The 20441-nt window shown below is 43.9% G+C and overlaps 1 long non-coding RNA gene and 2 pseudogenes across 1 annotated transcript; all 3 read left to right on the forward strand.

Moving 5' to 3' along the window:
- Nucleotides 1–7770: 7770 nt before the first annotated feature.
- LOC121955788 lies at nt 7771–19359 on the forward strand (annotated as a pseudogene).
- Nucleotides 13328–14681, forward strand: LOC121955266. The gene is made up of 3 exons (XR_006106620.1): nt 13328–13384; nt 14133–14235; nt 14585–14681. It is a non-coding gene; the product is annotated as an uncharacterized LOC121955266 (long non-coding RNA).
- LOC121955258 lies at nt 14900–18405 on the forward strand (annotated as a pseudogene).
- Nucleotides 19360–20441: the final 1082 nt, after the last annotated feature.

Consider the following 20441-nt stretch of genomic DNA (forward strand, 5'->3'; position numbering starts at 1 on the left):
TCCTCAGCCTGATTCATAACAGAGTCCGCACCTTCACACAACAACATGCAGTCAGCCATTACAAGAAGCTCTACGGCAGGACTCAGCAGCTCTCAGTCCTCTCAGCAACACGACACAAATACTTTAAATACTCAGAACCTGTAATCCTCCCCTGTCTTTGTTTTACTGATAGATAATTCACAAACACGTTATTTGATACAACCCCAAAATATGTAAAAGAATCCTTGAAATAAATAATTGGGTGCCACAACACCTTTGAGAGTGGAAAATGCTTTGTTTATATATGTTGTAATCCCCAAACTTAGTAAAGCTGGTCCAAAATGTACTTTTTTGTCACCAAAATGTAATTTATTCATGTTCCTATCATGTCATCCGTCTGGTCTTCTTGTTCTGATGTAACACTAAATCTCCTTCCTGTCATCAATAAAGTTTGACCTGATCTTAATATTTGCATATTTTGTCAGTTTTAATAAAGAAAAAATGCTGGAGTGGTTCATATGCTTGAAAACTTGAATTTACCTAGTCACAACAACTTTGAAAATTACTTCATAAAAAATGATTTATTCAAAATTTTGACTATAGCATTATTTCCATGTGGTGTGCTTGTTAGATCACTGGACTCCACCGATGATTTGTTCATCTTTAAACTGGACAAATACAAACATCTTTAAATTTAGCCCACTTAAAAATGGTGTCTGTTGCCTCCGTTGATCTTCAGACAGATGAAAGCCAAATGAGCGTATTTTACCACTACCCTCTGCATTTATTTTTTTACACCCTCTCGTGAAGACTGCCCAATCAATCAGCACTGGGAACTGTGGCATGTGACTCTGCAGGTCACCGAGCCAACAAAGGAAGAAACTTTCCATTCTTCTGTCGCTCTCGGAAAACGCAGCGAGGTAGGAGGACCGTAGGATTGTGCAGCCAGAGCTACTGCACCCTCACCTGCTCTCTCACCTCTGTGTTACCGCAGCAGCAGGAAGACTGATACACCTGAGGCCTGCTCAGCGCCCGCGGTGGACGTAAATGGCAGATACTCTCCTGGTAATTCTTGCAAGCAAAAAGCAAATGAGAGCCAAGCTGCAAAGTTTGTAAGGACACAGAAAGCAACGAGATCAGGCTGACCTGCAGCACTGTAACGCAGCACAACATCACAAAGTAGGTGTGTTTGTCTCTCCTATAGGAGAGACAAACACACCTACTTTTTTAAACATTATGAAACACTCGGATATCAACAGTTTTTTGAACATGAACCAATATGGCAATATTCAGCTTTTGAAGAAGAAGGTCAGAGGAAAGAGGGGGGCTGAGTCCACCTGGCAAACAAATCCATCACTGCTACAAGCAGCTCCAGCAGTTTCACTTTTAGATTTTTTGACGTGATAAATGACGTTAGTCAAAGTGTTCACAGCTACATTTAAACGGGACATTCATGGAATATTCCTGAAAATTGGCAATATTAATATCTTAGAAGGAATACTGTCTGCTTTGGGATAAGGACAAAAAAACCCAAACATGTTAATATGCACCGTGGCCAGTTTCGATCGTGCTGTCTGACCAGTTCTGATGTTCCCTACATTTTTTACTGATGATGTGAACTCAAATAAAATCTAGATGCTGTTGACTGTACACAAGAGTCATCATCAGCCATACCTACTGTCAATCATTTATAAATCATTGCAATTAAACTCAGATAGATAATCTTCTCCACATTTACACCTTTCAGGATCAAACATTTATTTAGAATCATCCATCAGCACAGAGAAATTTTCTCCTGTGCAGTTACAAACAGGAGAAATCAATTATATCGTTATTATACGATCAAACATTCCCACTTTCCTCTGGTCTGATTCTCACCTGCTGAACGACTTCAGGTCGACTCAGAAACTTTCCAGCTTCATGTGTGGAGGAAACAGAAGAAGCTGCTCGTTTCTTCCTCCTCAGTTTAACATCAGTCTGAGGACGCCGTCTCTCCCTCACAACTTCACCGTCCAGGTCTGAAAAAACCGTCAGACTGACGTTAAAACCAGTCCAACCAGTGACAGCTGCCAGCCAATCGCAGTGTTTTTTTATTTCTTCATTCCTCTCTCCGACCCGCCTAAGATGATTATTTAATTAATGTTTGTATTCATCACCTGTATTTCACCGAAACTGTGTCACACCTGTCCTGTAAAACACCAAATCTCAGACACCCAGTCCTCCACTGATCAGATGGACTTCCTTCATCTGTCCACTAGATGGTGCTGACTACCCAGCGAGCAATTTTTGGTTTTAAAAACGTCCTGAGAACGGTACAACGCAACCAAAGCCATGTTTTAGAAATGTTTTCAGCAATTAGGTTTCTTTTAGTTCCCAGAATGTTCCTTTTAAAGTTTGGGTAACATTCTCTATAAACATTTAAAAATGTTATTTTAATGTTATCCGCTACATCACATTGTTATTTAAAAAAAAAAGTTGTGTAATCTCAGTCCTCAGCAACATGTTCTGAATGTTGCTTTGAAAACGTTCTTCCATTGTTCTCATGTAACGTTGTGGGAACATTTTATAAAGAACATGATCTGTCACCTCTCAACGTCACCAAAACATCCTCAGAGTGTTGCAGCTCAAACGTTACGTCTTTCTTAACCTTAAAGGAACATTATTAGAAATGATAAACATCCCTAAAACGTTACATTAAGATTAAAATGTTTTCTTTAAAACACATTATTACAACTTGTAGGTAACATTAGCCAATGTTGTGGGAACGTTCCCTGATAGCTGGATAACAATCTTACGCACCTGAACCTGTCAAATAACCAAAAACATCAAATGACAAATAATCAGATGAGAAAGTGAAAACTGTCAGATCTCAATATCTACTGCTGTCACACACACACACACACACACACACACACACACACACACACACACACACACACACACACACAGCACACACACACACACACACACACACACACACACACACACACACACACACACACACACACACACACACACGCGCGAGCACACACACACACACACTCACACACACACACACACACACACACACACACACACACACACACACACTCTCACACACACACACACACACACACACACACACACACACACACACACGCGCACGCACACACACACACACACACACACACACACACACACACACACACACACACTCACACACACACACACACACACACACACACACACACACACACACTCACACACACACACACACACACACACACACTCACAGTGTGAGGGACAGTGTGGGGGGACAGTATGGGGGGACAGTGTGGGGGGGACATTGTGGGGGGGCAGTGTGAGGGACAGTGTGGGGGGACAGTATGGGGGGACAGTGTGGGGGGACATTGTGGGGGGGCAGTGTGAGGGACAGTGTGGGGGGACAGTGTGAGGGACAGTGGGGGACAGTGTGGGGGGACAGTGTGGGGGGGTGTGAGGGACAGTGTGAGGGACAGTGTGGGGGACAGTGTGGGGGGGGACAGTGTGAGGGACAGTGTGGGGGGGGACAGTGTGAGGGACAGTGTGAGGGACAGTGTGAGGGACAGTGTGTGGGGGACAGTGTGAGGGACAGTGTGAGGGACAGTGTGAGGGACAGTGTGAGGGGGACAGTGTGGGGGGGACAGTGTGAGGGACAGTATGAGGGACAGTGTGGGGGGGCAGTGTGAGGGACAGTGTGGGGGGACAGTGTGGGGGGACAGTGTGTGGGGGGACAGTGGTGGGGGGACAGTGTGGGGGGACAGTGTGAGGGACAGTGTATGACAGTGTGAGGGACAGTGTGGGGACAGTGTGGGGGGACAGTGTGAGGGACAGTGTGGGGACAGTGTGAGGGACAGTGTGGGGGGACAGTGTGAGGGTGTGACAGTATGTGGGACAGTGTGCAGTGTGAGGGACAGTGTGGGGACAGTGTGGGGGGACAGTGTGGGGACAGGTGGGGGGACAGTGTGGGGACAGTGTGGGGGGGGACAGTGGGGGGGGGGACAGTGTGAGGGACAGTGTGGGGGGGGGGACAGTGTGGGGGGGACAGTGTGGGGGGACAGTGGGGGGGACAGTGTGGGGGGGCAGTGTGAGGGGACAGTGTGAGGGACAGTGTGGGGGGCAGTATAAAGGGACAGTGTGAGGGACAGTGTGGGGGGCAGTGTGACAGTGTGGACAGTGTGGGGGGACAGTGTGAGGGACAGTGTGGGGGGCAGTGTGAGGGACAGTGTGGGGGGACAGTGTGAGGGACAGTGTGGGGGACAGTGTGGGGGGGACAGTGTGAGGGACAGTGTGCAGTGTGAGGGACAGTGTGGGGGGCAGTGTGAGGGACAGTGTGAGGGACAGTGTGGGGGGGACAGTGTGAGGGACAGTGTGCAGTGTGAGGGACAGTGTGGGGGGCAGTGTGAGGGACAGTGTGAGGGGGACAGTGTGCAGTGTGAGGGACAGTGTGAGGGGGACAGTGTGAGGGACAGTGTGCAGTGTGAGGGACAGTGTGAGGGACAGTGTGAGGGACAGTGTGGGGTGGGGGACAGTGTGAGGGACAGTGTGAGGGACAGTGTGGGGGGACAGTGTGTGTGAGGGACAGTGTGGGGGGACAGTGTGAGGGACAGTGTGGGGGGGACAGTGCAGTGTGGGGACAGTGTGGGGGGACAGTGTGAGGGACAGTGTGAGGGACAGTGTGGGGGGGACAGTGTGGGACAGTGTGAGGGGGGACAGTGTGAGGGACAGTGTGGGGGGACAGTGTGAGGGACAGTGTGGGGGGGACAGTGTGAGGGACAGTGTGGGAGGGCAGTGTGAGGGGACAGTGTGAGGGACAGTGTGAGGGGGACAGTGTGGGGTGTGAGGGACAGTGTGAGGGACAGTGTGAGGGACAGTGTGGGGGGACAGTGTGAGGGACAGTGTGGGGGACAGTGTGAGGGACAGTGTGGGGGGACAGTGTGTGGGGACAGTGGGGGGACAGTGTGAGGGGGACAGTGTGGGGGGACAGTGTGAGGGGGACAGTGTGAGGGACAGTGTGTGGGGGGGACAGTGTGAGGGACAGTGTGAGGGACAGTGTGGGGGGACAGTGTGGGGACAGTGTGAGGGACAGTGTGAGGGACAGTGTGAGGGACAGTGAGGGACAGTGTGGGGGGGACAGTGTGAGTGTGAGGGACAGTGTGGGGGACAGTGTGAGGGACAGTGTGGGGGAGGTGTGAGGGACAGTGTGAGGGACAGTGTGGGGGGACAGTGTGACAGTGTGAGGGACAGTGTGGGGGGGGACAGTGTGAGGGACAGTGTGGGGGGACAGTGAGGGGGGGACAGTGTGGGGGGGGACAGTGTGAGGGACAGTGTGGGGGGCAGTATAAAGGGACAGTGTGTGTGTGAGTGTGTGTGTGGTTATTTAATACGAGGAAGAAAATAAAAGTGAGCTCAGAACGTGTCCTTATGTACCATCACGTTCTTCACTCAGCTGACTGATGATGACGGTTTATTGTCCTAAAATCTGCACGTGTCTGAAATATCTGGACTCTTTTTCGTGCTCATGCTCTGTTGTTCTTGCATGCAGGAGAAAGGGAAATGATAATTACCGTTTCCTCTTTCTTTTCTCTGGTTGCTGCTGGCTGGTTTAGGGTCACTTCGTCTTCACATTGACATCCAGCACTGCCTCCTTTTCCCTTTTTTCAAGAAGTTAACAATCTGCTTTTCAACAGGACAGAAATAATCATTTAAATAGGTAAGTATGAGAAATCTTTTTTCTATCCTGCAAAACAAGCTGAATGAACAAGCGATTTAAAAATGCTCTTCGATTCTCGTTCTTGTTGACGCTATAGTGATTTGTTCTCTGACACAAAACAACTTCAGTGACAAGATTAAAAAAGATTAAAGATTGTAAATTGATTTTTAATCTTTCATTATCCTGCTCTGATGAAAATAACTTAACTAAATGACTTCTGGTTGTTGAGCTGATCGTGAATCTTTAGACTCTCGAGATATCAGGTAAAAATCAACGAATAGATATCACATGAAACGTAAATAGTTGATTAATTAGGTTCGGGTTACAACTTCTTGTTTCATTTTGTTGACATATTAGAGTTAAAAATGGGACTTTTGGGTATCTTCACTCCATATCTCCATAAATGGAAAATACCATCATAAAAACATCAATTTTCACCATGTTTTAAGAAAATGAAAAGTTTCATGAACCAGGCTGTGAATCATGAGGCACTGACAAAGACTCCTGAAATACAAACAGGTTGGTTATGAAAGCAAAATAGCCCAAAATCTCAAAACTGATGAGTGTGTGAACAAATTATATTTTCACCTGAGGTGTCTCACCTTTAATAATCTGACACACAGCCAGCTGCAGTGGACATGTCTCAGCAGTGAGACCTCCTCAGAGGACACAGGCTCACATGTCAGGCTTTCAGACTGAGCCGACCTTTGGATCTTGGCCGAAATTCTTCCCGGTTTGTGTGGAGTCACAGATTAAAACAGCCTTTAAACTCTGGGGAGTAAATCCACAGCAGTTTTTACTATCAAGCTGTGATTCTGATGCAATGTTCCAACACTAAGTGAATTTACTGATTTTGTACATTCAGAGTTTCTAGACGTGCTGACTTGGATGAATTTTCAGAGGTTTGCACTTTAAGACAAATTATTATTTAAGTCTCTGATTAAGATTTAATCCAGTGAAAAATGTCAGAGGCTTGAAAGGTAAAGCTAAACATCACATTTTTTGATTCTGGCTCAGTTTTAAATTAAAAGGAGTCAAAGGTAATAAATAGATTTTAATGAAATAATGACTGGATCTCATTTTTAAATCTTTGTGGATTTAACAAATCAATCCCAACACCACCTCTCCATACACGCTTATGCTGGATCTTCCCTCTGTGTTAATGTGGACCTTCAGTTAAAGGTCGAGAATGAACTTTAATTGAATTAACTTTAACCTTTAATTGAATTAACACTTATACATGTTTATTTGGGGTACAATATTAGTTAGATATTTGAAAATAGTTCAGGCCAAGCTCATCATCAAATAATCAAACAACAATAGTAATACAACTACTACTACTAATAATACTATACTACTGCTACTACTACTATTACTGCTCCTGCTGCTACTATGGGTATTATGTAGATTGGGGATTGGTGGAGGGGTGTACTCTTAAAAATCTTGTTTTGAGAAAATTTTATTAAAGAACAAAAGTCAGAGATTAGAAGATGGTAAATGGTAAATGGACTACTTGTATACTACTTGAATACTTGTATAGTGCTTCAGAGACGAGGAGCAGGCCGGCAGGATCATCTCCCACATCAAGACTTCTCGAAGCCTCCACATCATGTGCCACATCCCAGTCTTCTGCTGGATCACTGCTACAGTCCTGGAGGACGTGTTGGAGACCAGAGAGGGAGGACAGCTGCCCGAGACCCTGACTGAGATGTACATCCACTTCCTGGTGGTTCAGACCAAACTGAAGAACGTCAAGTATCATAAAAGTACTGAGACAGATCCACACTGGAGTCCAGAGAGCAGGAAGATGATGGAGTCTCTCCGCTTCCTCCTGGGTCTGTCACTGCAGACCAATCAGAAACACCTACGAGGTCTGATAACACAGACAGGAAGTAGTTTGGAGACCAATCAGAAAACAGCCAAGTACATCAAGAGGAAGATTAACGAGGATCTCTCTGCAGAGCGAAGCATCAACCTGTTCCACTGTCTGAATGAACTGAATGATCGTTCTCTGGTGGAGGAGATCCAGACTTACCTGAGATCAGGACGTCTGTCCACAGATGAACTGTCTCCTGCTCCAGTGGTCAGCTCTGGTCTTCATCTTACTGTCATCAGAAGAAGATCTGGACGTGTTCGACCTGAAGAAATACTCTGCTTCAGAGGAGGCTCTTCTGAGGCTGCTGCCAGTGGTCAAAGCCTCCAACAAAGCTCTGTGAGTGGATCGATAGTGGTTCAGTTGGTAGACCTGGTTGTGTGTTGATTGCAGGTTTGGTGATTCAATCCCTCATTTCTCTAATTCAGGTCAGAATATCTTTGACCAAGACACTGAACCCTAAGTAACTCCTGATTGTCAGGACAGGTCCTTGCATCATAGCTTGTTGCCACTGATGTATGAGTGAGTGTGTGAATGAAAGTCAACTTGTAAACTGTTTTGGGTAAATGGTTCTTCTTGGTTGGTTCTTCTTCAGATTGAGTTCCTGCAACTTGTCATGGAAAAGTGGTGAAGCTCTATCCACAGTTCTCAGCTCTCAGTCCTCCAGACTCATAGAGCTGGACCTGAGTAACAAAGACCTGCAAGACTCAGGACTGAAGTTGCTCTGTGGTGGACTGGAGAGTCCACACTGTAAACTGGAAACCCTCAGGTCAGAATGAAGTTATTTCAGTCAGAAGAGTTTAAGAGTGAAAATCATTTATTGACACAGTGAAAAACAAAGTTTGAAGAGTCTTAGATTGAACCCCCACTGTGATGTCATCCATTTTGTAGGCGGCAGAGATGACATGATGATTACAGGCATATCCCCCGATGGAGTCTAGACACTGGTAGTGCTGATGGTGAATGGCTGAAAAGAAATGCCTCAAGATCTAGATGAATGTTATGTGGAGTGGGGTTTCTAATGATGGAAAGAACCCTGGGCACTGGGTGTAGTGCTACCTGCAGGTCAATGGGGAAGAGGAATTTACCACTGACAGCAGCAGAGAGAAGAACACAACAATATAATTGGCAGAGAGAGACTGTGGCAAATCTGGTTCAGAGACAGTGACCACCCATCGTCAGGCGGTTAGTATGAAGGGAGAGAGAGAGAAAGAGAGAGAGAGAATGAGAAGCATTAACAGTTTATTTGTTGCGCTGCTTGTTAGCTGGTGCTCTTAAAAGTTGTGGATGAGCCTGGCTGAGGAAAAGGGGGTTCCAGTGCAGTGTTTGCTGTCTGGTATTCCGATTGTGCAAATCAAAAGAAAATTTCAACCATTTAATAGAACTAGGCAGCTTCCAGGTGTAAATGGGGATCATATAGGAGGTCTCCAACCAACAGATAATCTGACTACTAAAAAAAGCAAACACAACAACCCATTGAAAAACAATAAAACACTATTGACACAAGTTAACCACTCTTGTTGAGACTGTCCTGCTGTAGTAATGCTGTGCCCAGTTCTTTCTTTACCAGTCCATGAGTAGAGGGAGAAATTGCTTTGTTGTGCTGCTTGTTATTCAGTGGTTTTTATTTGTGGATGAGCCTGGCTTAGACTTTGTGAATGGGGGTCCAACATGAGGGTGGACAACGTGGTACTGTTAAAAACAAACTTACTTGAATAATTAAGGGTTGTGTGTCTGTCTTTGCAGATTAACATCTTGACTGGTCACAAGGGAAGGCTGTGCTTCTCTCGCTTCAGCTCTGAGCTCCAGCCCCTCCCATCTGAGAGAGCTGGACCTGAGCTACAACCATCCAGGAGACTCAGGAGTAAAACTTCTCTCTGCTGGACTGGAGGATCCACACTGGAAACTGGACACTCTCAGGTATGGAAGGACAACAGAAGCTTGCATATTGTTTGTCTGGTCCACTTAAGAGCTGGGCAACAGCAGTCAGGACTAATGTTACCTGGAAAATCAGTGCAACTGTTTCTGCCTCCAGGGTGGATTACTGTGGTGAGGAGAGGCTGCAATGTGGCCCGAGGAAGTGTAAGTGTGGATTCAGTTTGATTATTTTGACGGCTACCACACTTTATTAAGAATCATAATGAAGGAAACTGCTGACAAAATGTGTCCTCACAATACTCAAGTAGAGATGTGAGGTCAGTCTGAAGATATTAAACAAATAATAAACACATCAGGTGTGTTACAAGAGAAACTTAATCAGTGTTGTGTCTTTGTCTCGCTTATCAGATTTCTGTGAACTCACACTGGACGCAAACACAACACACAGAAACCTCAGACTGTCTGACAACAGGAGAGTGACATTCTTACGAAAGTGTCAACCATACCCCTATCACCCAGAAAGATTTGACTTCTGCTGGCAGGTGCTGTGTCAAAATGGTCTGACTGGCTGCTGTTACTGGGAGATCGAGTGGGAAGGAGAGGTTGTCATTGCAGTAACCTACCAAGGAATTGGCAGAAGAGGAAAGGACAGTATTTGCAGGCTTGGGTGGAACGATCAGTCCTGGACTCTGTACTGTTCGAATAAACGTTATCTTGTATGTCACAATAATGCAGTGACACGCATCTCCCACCGCCCCTCCTCTCACAGAGTAGCAGTGTATTTGGACTGTCCTGCTGGGTCTCTGTCCTTCTACCAAGTCTCCTCTGATTCTCTGATCCACCTCCACACCTTCAACAGCACATTCACTGAACCTCTTTACCCTGGCTTTGGGTTTGGAGTTGGCTTATCCTCAGTGTTTCTGTGTGAGCCGTGAGGAGAAGTCTCCTGCACAAAGAAACACACTGGTGACTGAAAAGAGGGGCTGAAATTGAATTGCTCAATTTGTGTAAAATCACACATGGATGTTGTACATGAGATAACTGTGGGGTTGTAGGACTGTGAGGAACCAGTCATATTTTATCTCTACTCACTAACCCTAATGTTGGCCAGAACCCTACCTGAAGGCCAGAATGCAGTAATATCACAGGTGTGGACTTCATACAGGAAATGAGACCTGGCGTCAGGACTGCAGTATGGTTCAACATGACCTTACTACAAACTACAATGTTCTGCTGGGAAAACTTTGGTCCTGGCATTCATGTGGATGCCACTTGACACGTTATACCCATCCAGAAATACTGTGGACTGAGTCCTGTGGATTGCAAGGTTGGGCACTTGTATGTCCCACAAATTCTCAATCAGACTGCGACCATGGTAATTTAGAGGCCAAGTTGATGCCTTGAGCTCACTGTCACATTCCTCAGGCCATTCTTGAGCACTCTACCAACCCAGACACAGTCTGCAACCATGTTTGGGTGGGCAGAGTGTGCCGGGTTGTATCCACATGAATGCCTGAACCCAAGGTTTCCCAGCAGGACATTGCTTTGTAATGAGATGATCAGTGTTATGGACTTCATCTGTTAGTGGTTTTCATGTTTTTGCTGATCAGTGTGTGTGTTTGTGTGTGTGATTTCTGTAAATAAACAAAATAAAACAATGAGCACAAAACTTCAATGTAAGGTTACTCACACAGTGCATTATACAAAAATCCTATTATTCTCTACATAGAAATACACAGCTCCACATATAACCTAAAATATCCAGCACAACCAGAACACACAGGACTGCTACCTCACAGGATCAATTTAAATAAGACACCTGACTGGTATTAATATGACTTTGCCTTTAATGACTTTAATATGCCTTTTCTACAGATATACATCAGAAAAACCTACATTTAAACATCAGAATAATCTATTTTTGTATATTAGAAGAGGTGAAATAATGTCCTGAGAGCAGAACTTACTGTGTTCACTTTGTATTCGTAGAGATAAGTATTTTCATAGTGTCCTCCATATGCATACAAGATTTGACTGTCATAACTGCTGCAGTCTTTCCCAAACTGCTGAGGTGGAGATAAAATCATTATTTTACAATCACAACATGGAATTAAAAAACAAGCAACAGAAATAAGTATTAATGACAGCACTATCATCATGTCAGCTGAAAGTGATTATTATATTTACTTCCTATCAGTATATTCTCCTACATCCTACACAATGGGGCTTTAATCCTCCTCAGATTAGACTGAGAAGTATGTGTAACATTTACATTTCCCCCCCTGAAAGGCTATTTTTCCATAACTGTGCAAGTTTATTCACAATAGAAACGTTTTCAGTCATAAAAGTAAGTTGCTGTTTCCCATGTGATGAGAATTCACTTTAAACAGTTCTGATTTTTTTAACAAATATCTTCAACACTGATTTTTTCAGTTTACGGTTAAACAAAGCCAGTGTAACTCCTTACATTTATATTCTATCAGTCATATATAAATGTAAATGTAGAGGAACTTACAGCCCTGTTAGTGATGTTCAGCCCAGATAAACTCTGCTTCTCTCTGATCTGCAGAGTCCTGTTGGTCATTCGAGATAACTGACAGCAGCTGGTGATGCTAAGCTCATTTTTGGGTCTTTAGGTGGTTCTTTGGCGCCATCTGGTGATCAGAAGAGTCGACTCTGATCTGGGACTTCTCACTAATTCAAATCACTTCATGCAGGTCAGAGTGACCTGATTTTGACGTCACGCTGATGTTTTTCTAGACTTTGATTCTGAAGTTTTGAAGGTGTGACAGCGTCCTCAGAATACTTCCAAGAATTTCTATCTGAGTTAAACGACAGTGTTTTAAAATGATTTGCATGTGTTGCTGGTCTCGTGTAGAATCAACAACATTTTCAATATAATCTGAGCTCATCAGTACAAAAATGTACACAGCCATCAGAGCAGAAAAACAGGACTTGTATTATTTCTGGGTGTCATTCTGGGCTTTTGACTCTGAATTTGTCATTTTGACTATTTTCCACCTGATGAGGTCATTTTGACCATATTTGGCATATGGAGGAAATACATGCTATTTCCACTAGGTGACCTGTCACAGTCAATGTAGCTGCTGATCACTGACATATCCCAGACTGTCAGCAGCTACACTCACACACTGACATATCCCAGACTGTCAGCAGCTACACTCACACACTGAGCACGGAGGAGACTCAACATCATTCACTCTTTCTGTTTTTTCTTCCATCTTAAAACATAGTGGCATGATGACAAAAACCTGGCATTTAAAGGGTTAAAACTCTGAAAAGTCATATTAATGTATAATATCTTTTAAAGCTTGATACTGAAAAGTGCATTTTGTGTGCAGAGCTATACAAGTGTGTGTAATATTAAAGTGGGCCCTAAAATGTTAAACCCAAAGATTAGCACCTCGCAGCTTCCTTGGATCACATGTATTTAGCTGAATTTCAAAAGTGCTATTACAATTTTTAGGATTTATTATCTCAGGAGGTTTCAAACATGTTTGTATTGTAACCGAAAGAAAATTGGAATACGATTCGTAACTTTGGAATAACTCAAGTTCAAGTTTGTCAAATATTTGCCATTTGTTTGTAAAAGGTGTCTGAACTCAGCAGAACACTGATATGAGCCAGGTGTTGAAGGGTTCATGAAACAGAGCAATTGATCTAGAAAATCATGGTGAGGCAATGAGACGGATATCTCTGCCTTTCCAAACTGTACCACATAAAAACACATCTTTATGGTCCTTTAACAAGGATCCAAACTGTGAATGTTTAACTTGAGTTGTTTGTACCAAAGTTCAGAGCTGCTCTGCGATCACATTTCCTCAAAGAAAAGACTGACAGACTTTAGTGTGAAGATGGAGCAACTTGAGTGTAAATGGACAGACATTTGCAAACATCCTGATGTGAGTTACATGACTGATATTTTTCTGGTTGAAGCTGCTGATTTATTTCAATGTAACTCAACAACTTCATGCAGATTTTGTTTGTTGTTGTCTAACCAAAAGGTAACTTACCCAACATTTTTCTGCCATGTCGCCGTGCGCAGTTTTAACCAGATCTCATTACAGTAGAGGTTGTAGCAGCGATTTGTTAACCCTTTGAAACCGGAGAAAATTGGTGTGATTTCTTTAAAAACAGTGAGAGAAGGAAACAAGCAACTAGGAAAACATAAAACTGAAAAAGGAAATGACAAGAAACAAACAAGAAATGCTTGTATAGAGATGCTGGCCTCGAACAGAATATAGCTTTAACAAATCTGTCATAGTGTTTTAAATAATCTTTAGCTTCTCTGGGATAATCTAGTCCAGATTTAACCCATCTCAGTATAATAGTTTTTAATCTGGACATGGTTCAATGTGGTGTACATGTGAAAAATGCAGTGAAATCTCCTGTTTTTGCATTTTTACACATGGAATAAAGGTTTTACAGATTTGAAAGTGGGTTACAGACAATGCTGAGGCTTCACTTAAAATGTCTAACATTATTTCACCACAGTAAGAGGTTCAAAAAGCTGAGATCCATGGCACCTCCAGGGCTCCATATAATCCACAGAAATCCAAACCACTTTTCTGTTTGAGCGATGAGAGGTGCTGAGTCCTGCTGTAGAGCTTGTTGTAATGAATGATTGCATGTTGTTGTGTCTGTGTGAAGGTGTGGACTCTGCTATGAATCAGGCCGAGGACACAGAGGACGGAGTCCGTCCCTCTACAACCACTCAGCGTGGGGGACAGGACAGCCAGACCAAAACTCAAAGGTCAGACCACCATCTCTGACTGTCCATAGGCGAGTTTCTCCACTGAGTGATGTTATGCGACTTCTTGCCTGAGAGAGCCAGTTCCTTCTGACAAGCACAGAGCCGTAGCATCATGTGACCTAGAAAAGACTTAAAAAGGGTTTCCACTGCAGTTTGGACAAATATGGCTTTCCATTAGGCTTATTTCATATTCGTAATTTCAATTTGCGGGTTAATGGAAACTCGTCTCATGACTCAGATCTCTCCACCGTCAGCATTCACACTCATAAAGATCTGTGTGTGTTGGGTCGAACAGACAAGACACCTGAGTATGAAGGCCCTTTGAAAAATGAATGCCCTGTGTTTGTAGGAGGATTAAACAGCAGAAACAAGTCTCGCCTGTCTCCAGCTGTGTGTCCATGAAAAGTGACTGGTCAAAGGGTCGACCTGTTGATTTTAAAAGTGGACAGCAGTCTGCTGATCCATGGTAAGAACTGAAAGCTGAAAAAAAGCATGACAAAAAGAAAGTGCATTGAAATATTTGGAAACCATTTGAACATCCAGGAAGATTTTTCTTAACATAGATGTTGATCCGTGTTGTGTATTAACAGGATCTCTCTGCAGAGACCAGACTCTCCTGGACCTGAGTCAAGCTGTGTGTCCTTGAAGAGTGACTGGTCAAAGGGTCGACCTGTTGACTTCAAACATGGACAGAAGTTTGCTGAGCCAGAGTAAGAAGTGAAAGATGGAAAAAAGCATTTTCTTGATGAAAAAAAATCTAAAAATTTAATGTTCAGAAATACTTAATCCAAAAGGAATTTTCTTGACGTCCCTCGTAATCAGTGTTGTGTTTTAACAGGATCCCTCTGCAGAGACCAGATCCATCTGGAATCAGCTGTGTGTCCATGAAGAGTGACTGGTCAAAGGGCCGACCTGTTGACTTCAAGAATCAAAGGTAAGAATGAGCACAGATCTATTCATCATTATACTGAAGAATATCATGTTTTAGTACAGAGCACTAGACATGATTTAGTTTCCTCTATGAAGTACACATTCAGGATCCCCTTCAGTCCCCACAGCAGAATTGAATGTGCTCATCTTGTGTCTCTACCATGAATAATCATCACTGAGACTGTGAGTGTTAAAGTTAAACGTTCTGTTTGCAGAGTTCAGCAGCACAGCTCAGAGGTTTCTACTGGCCCGTTTGCTCAGCAGCATCAAACAGACCTGGACTCAATATTCATGGTGTGTAAATGTTCAAGCACAGTACTTTCCATTACAGATTTGCGCAAAACTGTAACACTATTTAGTAAATGTGTATAAAACTCAATGTGGAGTTGACTGTGTTTCCACTGAGTGATTTTGTGCAACTTCTCCTCTGGTGATAACATCCCAGTAACCATGGTGATGGATGTTCAAAACATTAGCAGCTTTATTTCTATTGCAGCCACCGCACTAGCCGTCATTATTTCCAATCCAAGGCCACGTAGAGTGTTATGGAGCCATGATGGAAAGGCGAGCCCCTTATACGTGGTAGCGGCCACATATGAGGGATTTCTGGGAGATGTAGTCCACGATTTCACAGAGGAATTGTGGATTCAAAACTTCCGGATGATCCGTTTAACTTTCTCAGAGTTATGTTATTTAGCTCCTGCTGCATCATGAGGGAGCCAGTTCCTACTGACAAGCACATAGACACAGCATCATGTGACCTAGAAAAGACATAAAAGGTTTCCACTCCAGTTTGGAGAAATATGTTTTGCTAATTCAACTTTGAACATTAATCTGTTTTCCAGCTGCTTGAGGAGAGCATTGTCAGTTTTGTGAAAAACGAACTGAAGAAGTTTCAGAGGGTTCTGAGTCCTGAATGCTACGAGAGTCAGAGTGAGGATGAGGAGGTGTTGGACACTGAGGATGAGGAGCAGTGGACAAGCAGCAGAGAGGCGTTTCTGAAGATCACACGAAACTTCCTAAAGAGAATGAAGCAGGAGGAGCTGGCTGACTGTCTGCAGAGACGTAAGATGATTTTAACAGATTAAACATAATGGGAACAGGAAATAGGTCCAGCATGGGAGAAATCTTGCTGTTCTCATGCACTGTGTACCATTTCCTATAAAAAGTAATGCACTACATTATATACAATACAATACATATTTGTACATATCCAACGTAATGATGAGCCAGTAATTCCTGCACATTTTTGGAAGACTGTGATCATGTGACCAGTGTGATGGGAGCAAAGAAGGAAACACTACCGAGCAGTACAGTTAGGAAGCAGGTTGGGGTGGTGAAGGCGTCAGAAAACAAAAGACTTTTAATGTTTTATATATCCAGTTTACTGGCATCCGTCAACACATTTTCATTTGGATTTTCTTCATTCAGGCACTGGTGCTGTGGCTCTCTTATGCCAAAGAAAACTGAAGTCTGATCTTAGGAAGAAGTTCCAGTGTGTGTTTGAGGGCATCGCTAAAGCAGGAACCCCGACCCTCCTGAATCAGATCTACACAGAGCTCTACATCACAGAGGGAGGGACTGCAGAGGTCAATGATGAACATGAGGTCAGACAGATTGAAGCAGCATCCAGGAAACCAGTCAGACCAGAAACAACCATCAGACAAGAAGACGTCTTTGAAGGCTCACCTGGACGAGACGCACCGATCAGAACAGTGATGACAAAGGGAGTGGCTGGCATCGGGAAAACGGTCCTAACACAGAAGTTCACTCTGGACTGGGCCGAAGACAAAGCCAACCGGGACATCCAGTTCACGTTTCCATTCACGTTCAGAGAGCTGAATGTGCTGAAAGAGAAAAAGTACAGCTTGGTGGAGCTTGTTCATCACTTCTTTACTGAAACCAAAGAAGCAGGAATCTGCAGGTTTGAAGACTTCCAGGTCGTCTTCATCTTTGACGGTCTGGATGAGTGTCGACTTCCTCTGGACTTCCACAACAACGAGATCCTGACCGACGTCTCAGAGTCCACCTCAGTGGATGTGCTGCTGACAAACCTCATCAGGGGGAAACTGCTTCCCTCCGCTCGCCTCTGGATAACCACACGACCTGCAGCAGCCAATCAGATCCCTCCTGAGTGCGTTGACATGGTGACAGAGGTCAGAGGGTTCACCGACCCACAGAAGGAGGAGTACTTCAGGAGGAGGTTCAGAGACGAGGAGCAGGCCGGCAGGATCATCTCCCACATCAAGACTTCCCGAAGCCTCCACATCATGTGCCACATCCCAGTCTTCTGCTGGATCACTGCTACAGTCCTGGAGGACGTGTTGAAGACCAGAGAGGGAGGACAGCTGCCCGAGACCCTGACTGAGATGTACATCCACTTCCTGGTGGTTCAGACCAAACTGAAGAACATCAAGTATCATAAAAGTACTGAGACAGATCCACACTGGAGTCCAGAGAGCAGGAAGATGATGGAGTCTCTGGGAAAACTGGCTTTTGAGCAGCTGCAGAAAGGAAACCTGATCTTCTACGAGTCCGACCTGACAGAGTGTGGCATCGATATCAGAGCAGCCTCAGTGTACTCAGGAGTGTTCACACAGGTCTTTAAAGAGGAGAGAGGACTGTACCAGGACAAGGTCTTCTGCTTCGTCCATCTGAGTGTTCAGGAGTTTCTGGCTGCTCTTCATGTCCATCTGACCTTCATCAACTCTGGAGTCAATCTGATGGAAGAACAACAAACCGCTGCCTAAAGTTTTTATTAAAAACCAGACCTGAAAACATCTCTACCAGAGTGCTGTGGACAAGGCCTTACAGAGTCCAAATGGACACCTGGACTTGTTCCTCCGCTTCCTCCTGGGTCTGTCACTGCAGACCAATCAGAAACACCTACGAGGTCTGATAACACAGAGAACAGGAAGCAGCTCGGAGACCAATCAGAAAACAGCCGAGTACATCAAGAAGAAGATTAACGAGGATCTGTCTGCAGACAGAAGCATCAACCTGTTCCACTGTCTGAATGAACTGAATGATCGTTCTCTGGTGGAGGAGATCCAACAGTCCCTGAGATCAGGACGTCTGTCCACAGATGAACTGTCTCCTGCTCAGTGGTCAGCTCTGGTCTTCATCTTACTGTCATCAGAAGAAGATCTGGACGTGTTTGACCTGAAGAAATACTCTGCTTCAGAGGAGGCTCTTCTGAGGCTGCTGCCAGTGGTCAAAGCCTCCAACAAAGCTCTGTGAGTGGATGAATCAAAATATAGTACAAACTCAAAATTTCTCAGAGGATAAACAAATTTTTTTCTGTAATCTTTGTTTTTCACTGATTTTTTTTTTTCTTCAGGCTGAGTGGCTGTAATCTCTCAGAGAGAAGCTGTGAAGCTCTGTCCTCAGTTCTCAGCTCCCAGTCCCAATAGTCTGAGAGACCTGGACCTTAGTAACAACCACCTGCAGGATTCAGGTTGAGTACTGTTGTCAGCTGGACTGGAGAGTCCACATTGTACACTGGAAAGTCTCAGGTCAGGATTCATCGGTTTATTCGATAGATGACTCTGTATTCAAGTGGTACAGTTAAAAAGTTAAGCATAATTTGCAAGAGAAATGCTCATTTATATTTAAGGCTTGAGATATTTTTATAAAAATATTTGACAAGCCTTATTTCTGACAAAATTATTGCAGAAGCAGAACATGACTGTGCAGAAACTGTTTAGTCTTTTCTTTGAGCCTCAACATATTTTCAATCTTTATGTGCTTGTGTTTGTGTAGGCTGTCATGGCAAAGAAGCTGTGAAGCTCTGTCCTCAGTTCTCAGCTCCCAACCCCTCCAGTCTGAGAGAGATGGACCTGAGTAACAATGACCTGCAGGAGACTCAGGACTAAAGTTGCTTTCCGATGGACTGAGGAGTCCACACTGTCAACTGGAAACTCTGAGGTATCAGGTTATGAGTTTTTTTTTTAGAATTTAGAATTTAAATGTTTTTCATTGTGGTCATGGATGTCAGTGAAGAGTCTTGACAATGAAACCTATGGGAAAGTGTAAGTGTGGGGGTTTTGTAAAAATAAAACAGGTTAACCTTTTTTTTCTTTTTTTTTTTAAAAATTCCAGTCTGTCACCTCTGTCTTTGGTCTCAGAGGAAGGCTGTGCTGCTCTGGCCTCAGCTCTGAGCTCAACCCCTCCCATCTGAGAGACTGGACCTGAGCTACAACCATCCAGTCTGGATTCAGGCAGGACAAACTTCTGTCTGATGGACTGAAGGATCCACACTGGAGACTCGATTCGACTCGTCAGGTATGAGCCGCTCCGACAGACAAGGGAATGAAATAACCGATTACAGTAGAGATAAACACACACACATGCACATATAGTTTTCATCACCTGTCGAGAATGAACAAAATTCTGTAGAACACACTTGTAATATGATAGACATTATTAAAGATCAACGTTTTTTCATAAACGTCATTCAAATCTGGAGAGGTTTTAAGACTTAAGACTTGACAGAAAGACTTGGCCCTTAAGACGAGTGTAAACTGTGTGATTTTAGCCTGTTTTTGGATTCTTGAGTGGAGTGATCTTTCATTTGAGACTTGCTGATATGTGTGTTGTCGGGCATTGTTTGCCATATCGGATCTTTTCTGACGTCAGAAATTTGGGTTGGTGTCTGATGCAGGCTCTTTGCACACTTGAAGCAAGGGGAAAACAGAGCATCTGAAAACACCATGGCAAGTGACGCTGGATTTTTCTGCCCCCAAAACTAATGAATTAGTAACACTTTAGTTATACTGTAGAAGCTCAGTTTATGGCTGTAGTAAACTGCACAACAAGGAATATTAGTGTAAAAGAGTACTGAGCCACTGCATTGCACTACCTCAGTACTCTTTTGCACTACCTAAACATTCTATTTATTCTATTTTTATATATTTATGTTTATTTCTATCTTCTATTATTCTTCTTATTTTTCTGTGTATGTCTCTGTATGTCTTACGTGCCAAGCTGCTGTGACAACTAAATTTCCTCCGGGGATCAATAAAGTCGTCTAAGTCTAAGTAACTAATGTCAGCTATCAAGTTCACAACAATAAAATTAAAAGTACCAGCTTACTTCACAGTTGTCACAAAAAAAAATGGACAAGCCACGTCTTCAAAGAGATCCACGGGTCCATATGCATTGGCGCCTCTTTGACTTTCTCTTTGTCACAATTGTGAATAGCCATGGATGGTCCGCAGGAGCTGACTGGCCGTTTTTACACCGACAGTGTGAGCTCTCAGGTCGTGGCTTGATGA

The sequence above is a fragment of the Plectropomus leopardus genome, chromosome 16, assembly GCF_008729295.1.
Source record: "Plectropomus leopardus isolate mb chromosome 16, YSFRI_Pleo_2.0, whole genome shotgun sequence".
Taxonomy (NCBI): domain Eukaryota; kingdom Metazoa; phylum Chordata; class Actinopteri; order Perciformes; family Serranidae; genus Plectropomus; species Plectropomus leopardus.